Here is a 7,746-nt window from a genome sequence, read left to right as displayed (position 1 = left end):
CTCTACCTCTCCCCCCACCTCGGATTCACCTCTGCCTGACATCTCGGCTGCTCTGGGCCCTCACCCCTGTGCCCCTTCCCTATTGGAGCCCAGCTCTTCCCCACCCGCGTTGTTCCCCTCTGCCCCCGGAAAATCGCCTGGCACTCCCGTCCTCTGCTACTCTCTCTGAGATGTAGCCATTGGTCTGGTGTCCGTCATTCTGGTCAGCCACTAGCCCCCCACCCTGCCCCGATCGCGTCGGGGCTTTGAGCCCCAAGACGGTCCTTGCCATGCGGGACTCCAGCACCTCTCTATCTCTGTCTCAGGCTCCTCACACAGCCCCGATAGCCAGGAGGAGTCAATGAAAGCATGTGGGCTGGCAGCTCAGAGGAGGAGGGGCCCAGCAGGCAGCACCAGGCAGACTTGTGTTCGGAGCCCAGCTGGACAGGCGGCTCCCCTCCCCCTGCCCCGCCCCCCCTCCAGGGTCCCTGTGGGGGGAGCAGCCCAGGTGGGTGTGCCCAGGTAGGCCAGTGACATCACCCAGGTCTCAGTGTGCCTGCTGCGGTGGCCTACAGAGCCAGGCTGGTGTACATGAAGGCCACCGTTTCAAAGCCCCGGGGAGCACGGTTTTGCTTGTTAACGCTGCGGGGCCGTGGAGACAGAGACCGTGATGCAAGAAGAGAGGAACAAGTCGCCTTTGTCAGACATCTGCTGTTGGAAAGTCAACAGCCCTGGTAACATGATGAGGGGCAGATGGCTCCTGTCTCCTGGTAACATCCTCTCTGTTGGATTCTTCCAGGAATGAAGCAGCATCCCTTCACTTCTTCTAGAGTCTGAAGACATCCGTCATCGTCACGCTGAAGCATGTTGTCAGAGGCATTGAAGCCGGGGTTGTGCTGGTTCCCGTATGGAAGCCCCTTGATCCTTCTTACCCTTCCCCGTTCAGCTTCTCTTCCCGCTCAAGCTTCTCACACCTGAGACCGCTCCCCTCTTCTCACCCTAGGCTTCAAGGATCTACCCTCCCTCTTGCCATCCTGCCCACTTAGCCATCTTCCTCTTTTAGACCCAGGCCCCAGCGCTTGTTAAATCTGCCCCCATCAGCACTTCCTGTTCAATCCCACCTAGGGAGCCCTGCTCCCCCCCAAACCCTGCAGCTCCCTTCCTGTAACGCGCAGGAGGCTGGAGGCAGTTTTCCTGAGACCGTTACTCTTAACCCTTGCTGTGTGTCTTGTCTTCTGTTTATTTGAGGGCTGAGACTTTAGGCTCGAGTTCAGGGTAACACAGATTATGCTCATTGACCTTAAAGGCCCCGGTAGATGTCAGCTAAAATTAAAACACTAGGGCCAGAAATGCTCTCTAGGAGGATAAACAAAACCAAAAAAAAAAAAAAAAGGCAGAATTGGTATGGAGGAAGCACATCACAGTTTGCTTTTAAACACTGTACAGAGACATTAGCATAAAATGACAGGACTTTGGGAGATAAAATCGGAACGTCTTGGTGACTGATTGGCCACAGGGCAGGACAAGCAAGGAACACTGACTTTAGGACCAATGCCCACAAGGAGGAAAACACAGGATGGCTATTCTGATCTCTAGAACGTGCCAGAACGAATAACTCCAAGGGGTACAGAACTTTCTATGTTTACATTACCCAATTATCCTTCCCGCTCTTTCTCCAAGTTATGCCCAAGTATTAACAGTTATTAACCAGTGAAATTGAGAGAATGGGATTTTTGCAAGATTTCTCCAGTCTCCCAGGAAAACAAGTAGTTGTCTCCTCCTTCAGGGGGGTCTCGGAGCATTTTAACTCTTTTTTTTTTTCTTGCATTACTTTTCGTTGATGAATAATATAGGTGAATTATACAAATCTTAAGTGTACAGTTTTATGAATAAAGACAAATACGTAAAAAAGTGTCCCAATCGTATTTCCATCACCCTGGAAAGTCCCCACATGTCCCTTCCCAGAAAATTCCCGAATCCCACCAAAGCAGCCCCTGCTCTGGTACTTTTAACCATGGTTGTTTTTTGTGTTTTCTTTTTTTTAATTTTAGAAAGAGTTAGAGAAAGCGAGCACCCAAGAGTGGGAAGAGGGCATAGGGAGAGAGAGAAAGAGAGAGAGAATCTCTCTGGTGGTAGGCTTGATCCTACCACCCTTGGATCATGACCTGAGCCAAAATCAAGAGTCAGACACTCAACGGACTGAGTCCCCCCAGGAGCCCCACTGCCCAGGGGCCCCACCATAGGTCGTTTTAACTGATCTCGATCTTCACATAAATGGAATCATACAATGAACTTTTTCACTTATGGTTTCTTTCACAGAGCGACATTTGGGGGGGGGGGCATTCATGCTTTACTACCTATATCAGTACATTAGGAAATGTATCTTCTTCCTCCAGCTGCTTCTAAGATCATCTCATTGTTTTTTGAGAAATGTGATTAAAATCCTATCCCCCCTCCTTCCACAAACTCAGAAGTGTATCATCAGTCACTCCCCACAATCCCAGGGCAGCTCTTTCTGCCCATGGGTCCTGTCCCCGTGCTGTAACAGAATCACCTTTTTGCACACACACACACAAAAAAAATAAATAAATAAATAAAATAAAATAAAACGACATGTCTTAGTGTAGTTTTCTTTGTGTCTATCATACTTAGGATGAGCTGGGCTTCTTGGTTTATAGGTTTATAGTTTGCATGAAATTTGGACATTTTCAGCCATTTTTAAAAAATATTTTCTACTTTCTCCCATTTCTGGGACTCCAACTATATGTACGTGATATCTCCCAATACTATCCCATGGGTCACCGAAGGTTTCCAAATCTTTAAGTCCTTCTTTGTCTCTGTGATTCAGTCTGAGTAGGTTCCTATAGCCGAATATTTAAGTTTGCCAATCTTTCCTTCTGCAGTGCTTAATCCTCTGTTCAGTCCCTTCAGTGTTTCCTTTCAGATATTGTATTTTTAGGTCACAGAATTTTTATTTGGTTCGTTTTATTTGGTTCGTTTTTATTTGGTTCGTTTTTATTTCTCTGCCAGGGTTCCCCGCGTTTTCTCATCTTTTCCTTTAAGTTCTCGGATGTACGTCTAATGGCACCTCTGAGCTCTTTGCTAATTTTAACACCCGTGCCATCTTTGCATCTATTGATGCTTTTTGTCCTGATTATTTTCCTGTTCCTTTGCACGTCTAATTTTTTACATATTTATTTAGTTTTGAGAGGGGGGAAGGGGCGGAGAGAGAGGGAGAGAGAGGATTCGAAGTGGGCTCTGCGCTGACCGCAGAGAGCCTGATGTGGGGCTCAAATTCACGAACCAGGACATCATGACCTGAGCCGAAGTCGGACGCTTAGCTGACGGGGCCGCCCAGGCGCCCTTGCACGTCTAATTTTTTAACTGTCTGTATTCTTGGGAGTCTAGATTCGTTTCCACGTTATCAGCTTAAGCTGATAGAAGCCCTTTCTCCAGAGCTCTGGTAGCCCCAGTCATAAGCATGGTTTTTCTGAGCCCAGAACTGGACGCCTAACGCATCTGACGAGGTCTTTCCACCCTAGCTGGTCGGAGCTCCTGGGATCCCCTCCACTCTCACAGCCCCCCGTAGAGGCTTTAGGAAGCAAGGTTTTCATCCTGATGATGCACAGCTCACACGAGAGGGAAGAGTTCAGGGCTCTCGTGCAGAAAGCCGTCGCTTCTTTTCTGCACAACTTTTCTGCTTCGGTACCCTCCTCACATGCTCCAGCCCTCCTGGCCACAGACTGGGAGCTGTGTCCTCTGCTCAGAAAGAACGCTGCTCTCTGAGTGACTTTGCTTCTCCAGGCTGCCGTTCAGAGGTCGTCCCTGCCAGCACGCAGGGTTAATGGGACCGTCTCCCACGCCCCGTCCTCGCCAGGTTCATGGTCGTCCATTGACCCAAAAACACCCTTTACCACACACTTTTTTTTTCCTGTTTCATGCCTGTGGATGGCAGGAGGCTAAATTTGGTGTCTATTACTCTGTCATGGTTGTAACTGGATTTGCCACCTTTATTTTAACTGCTTACTGCGTTGGTCTCGAGCTGTCTCCATGGATCCCTTCCCCAGAGGCCGAGTCCCCATGAGTGTTGCATCGTCAGCACTCAGCGAGCACCTTAAATGGCACCGAGTGAAAGATTTTTGAAGGAAACGTTAAATGCACGACGCACACATAGGTAGCAATTCGAGTTCTATGCTGTATGCTGTTCAGAATCGCGGTTAGAATGTGGAGTCAAGTTATGTGGTTCTGTTACTTAAATGGCAGCTGACATCATACCTAAAAAAATAAGGAATGCGCACACACAGCTCAAAATACAAAACGTTTTTAAAACTGAAACTGAAAAACCTAAGTCTCGCTGACTTCCTTATTCCCCTGACAGCCGGTTGGTCTCTCCTGAGACAAAGTCAGTAGCCAGTTTCTTCCCTATCCTTCCAGAGGAACCTTGGACATTTACAAAAAGATACACATAGGGATTTTCTGCCGCCTGAATTGTTGTGCTCTGTGGATACGCTTCATACAAATATTCATTGTAGCCACTTGAAGCCTGTGGGTAGATACACCCACATTTATTCAACTGCGCTTCTGTCCTAAGCCACTTAGGTTGTTCCCAACTCTTTTCTTTTCTTTTCTTTTCTTTTCTTTTCTTTTCTTTTCTTTTTTTTATGGTTTATTTTTTTATTTGTTTGGAGAAGAGGGAGAGGGGCAGAGAGAAGGGGAGAGAGAAAATCTCAAGCAGGCTCTGCACTGTTAGCCCAGAGCCGGACGCGGGGCTGGAACCTATGAACTATGACATCATGTCCTGATCCAAACCAGTCACGAGTCGGACGCTTAACCAGCTGAGCCCCCAGGTGCCCCCCACCTGTTTTCTAAGACAAATATGCCGCGAGGAGCATCCCTGTCCATATGTCATTTCACACAGAGGAGAGCACATGTAAATAGGGAATGCAGGTGGTTTCTTTTACAATACATTGTGTATGCGGGGTTCTTTTGGAAACAAGTTCACGTATGTACGTACCAGGACAGGTTTTTGTTCCATTCATAGTAACAAATCCATTAATTACTTTCCTTCTTTTTTTTCTTAATGTCTATTTATTTTGAGAGAGAGAGAGAGAGAGAGAGAGAGCATGAGAAGGGGAGGACAGGGAGAGAGGACCGAGAGAGTCCCAAGCAAACTCCACACTCAGTACAGAGCCCAACGCGGGGCTCAATCTCATGGGCCAGGAGATCCTGACCTGAGCTGAACTCAAGAGTCAGACCAGACACTCCAATCACTTTACTTCTTGTGTGATTAAGAAAAGTTGATTTAAGCCCTTGATAAACTGATGTCCAAAAATTATGGTTGGTACCACTTGGGAAGCCAAATAATAAAACGATCCGGCACAGAACTTCTGTGATCTGCTTCAAGTGATCTCGTAATGCATGGAATATCTTTTTACACCTCACTTAAAAATCAAGTGTCTCAGAAATGTTTACACTTTAGCAAAAGTGTGTTTTTCCTTCAACTTCTTTTAGCAGAAGGGACTGATTTAATTTCCTTGTTTGTCAGCATGAAATGTGTGCGTGTAATCCACAGAACATTATCACGTATGGAATAGTTTCTTATCTACCCGGCTTTTGCCTCGTATGTATTTTCACTTGGCTCTAGGGATGGAGGGAAAAGTTGGTGATAGGACATAACGCAGCACTGAGATACTCGGGAAACACTCTTGGCACATAGGATTTAGGTAGCTATTTCTGATAGTTATTAAAGCAGGATAAAAAATATCAAGTGTTTGACTCCTTGAGGCATTGTAATGTCAAGAAAGGCTTTTATGTATTAAAAACTCGCCTCTTTCGTGGAAAATTAGGATCACATCAAGGCAGTCTTTCTCCTGAAATGTCCCGAAGTACATATAAACTACACGCATTTCATAAGAAAAGCATGGATGTACATGAATTAATTCAAAGAGTAAAATGAACGCTATTATACACTGTAGAGGTCTGTGTGACATAAGGTGCCTTTGTGATTTTTTTTTCAAAAAACCACACACATAGTGACCTGCATGATAAATGGAAAAAGGAGTCAGCAACTTCAAATTGTAGTGAAAAAGAAAAACAAGTTAAGAGCTTGTCCCGCTGCATTATGGCAACACAGGGAGCACGGTCTTCTTCACATCGTTCAGACCGGCATTTCCCAGAGTAAGATCCCATTAGCAGCGATATATGTTGAGGAGGTGAGAGACGACTGTGGATGGCAGATAGTGCAAGAATGGCCATTTTAAACATTTCATATGCAAATTGCATGTTTATTTTCACATACTAGGAAAATATTATTGGTACATCATTTGACATTTTGTTACAACTAAGCTAAAGTAAATGGTGTCATAGCCCATTAATTTAGACACAATTACTTTAGACCAAAAATACTCAGGGATTCGAGATGGTTGTGTTAAGAGTCATAACAGTGCAGCCGAAATGACCCACTCAAAGCCACCTGCTGGCTGCTCTTGTGACCCTCGCCCCGGAGTTTGCTCTCGCCCTGGCTCCCACCTGTACGGGACTCATGCCCCAGACCGTGTTCTGTGTGCAGTGGCCTCTGTGCCCTGGGCCCTGACATCTCCCTCCCCCGGCCCCTCGCCCAGTGTTGGTCTGCCCTAGCCCGTCCTAGATATAGCCCCTTTCCTGGAGGGGTTCCGGGCTTCTTTGTTCCCCGGACAGGAACAGGACAGGTGACACTGTGTCCCTCTCACACCCTGGGAGACTCCCAGACATCATTGTGGAAGGTTCTGGACTTGCAGCAAGGTCGCAACTTCCGCCTCCCCAAACTCAAAATGAGTCCAAAGCAATTCCAGTACCTCCTCCCCCAAACACTAGGCCTGTGGGTCACAGCCTGACCACATTCGAGCTACTAAAAAATGCCAACAAATTTGTCGGCAGAGGCACGAGGGGGGTGTCGTCGCTGTGTTTTCAGGTTTGTTTGTTTTTTATTGTTCTCTTTTGTTTTGTTCTGCTTTGCTTTGTTTCGTCTTGCAGTAACTTGAAGCTGACATGATGAACGTTCTGGAAAAGGAGGAGAGTCTCTGGACTCAGGAGCAGAGCCTCAAGAAACACAACCGGCAGATGGAAACAGAGCAAGATGAGGAGACCGCGTTTGAGGCCCTGGGTCAGGTGATGCGTGAGGCTGCCATTGGTCCAGATTCACACGAGCTTAAGCTGGTCAGAGCTCTCCCTGTCCATTCTTTCCCTCCTGGGTGCATTTGGAGCAAAAAAAGATCGAAAGTCGTCCCAGACAAACACCGAAGCTTGGAGAAGATACAACCAAGTAGCCCAGAGGAGGTGAGCACGGTGTCAGGGAGAAACACTCGAAATCCGTTAGAACAAACCAACGGTTGGACAGGACGCCCACTTTCAGCATAAGCAGCGGGGGGAAAATGCCAAGGGAACTTTGCAAACATTCAGCAAAAGGAAAGAAAAACAGCGAACCCTCTTCAGGCTGGGAGAACACTCGGTCTCATGAACAGAAACAGTCTCCCCTACAAGAACTTATGGTAAGAAGAATTTGATAAAACAAAGGAGTAATAGAGAAATAGTAAAACACCAGAGACGAGATGAAAAGGAAATTTCAGAGCAAAGAAAACAAATTAGAACTCCAAACCACACAATTTCAGATTTACATATTTCCTATTTTTATACAAATTAGAAAAAGGCTTGGCTGAAAGACAAGTTCTCATTATGGAGGGAAGTAACAGTGTATTCAGAGAAAAAAGATCAGAGGCGAAAGCAATCAGA

The sequence above is a fragment of the Panthera uncia genome, chromosome D2 (genome assembly GCF_023721935.1).
Source record: "Panthera uncia isolate 11264 chromosome D2, Puncia_PCG_1.0, whole genome shotgun sequence".
Taxonomy (NCBI): domain Eukaryota; kingdom Metazoa; phylum Chordata; class Mammalia; order Carnivora; family Felidae; genus Panthera; species Panthera uncia.
Note: the sequence above shows the minus strand (reverse complement) of the source record.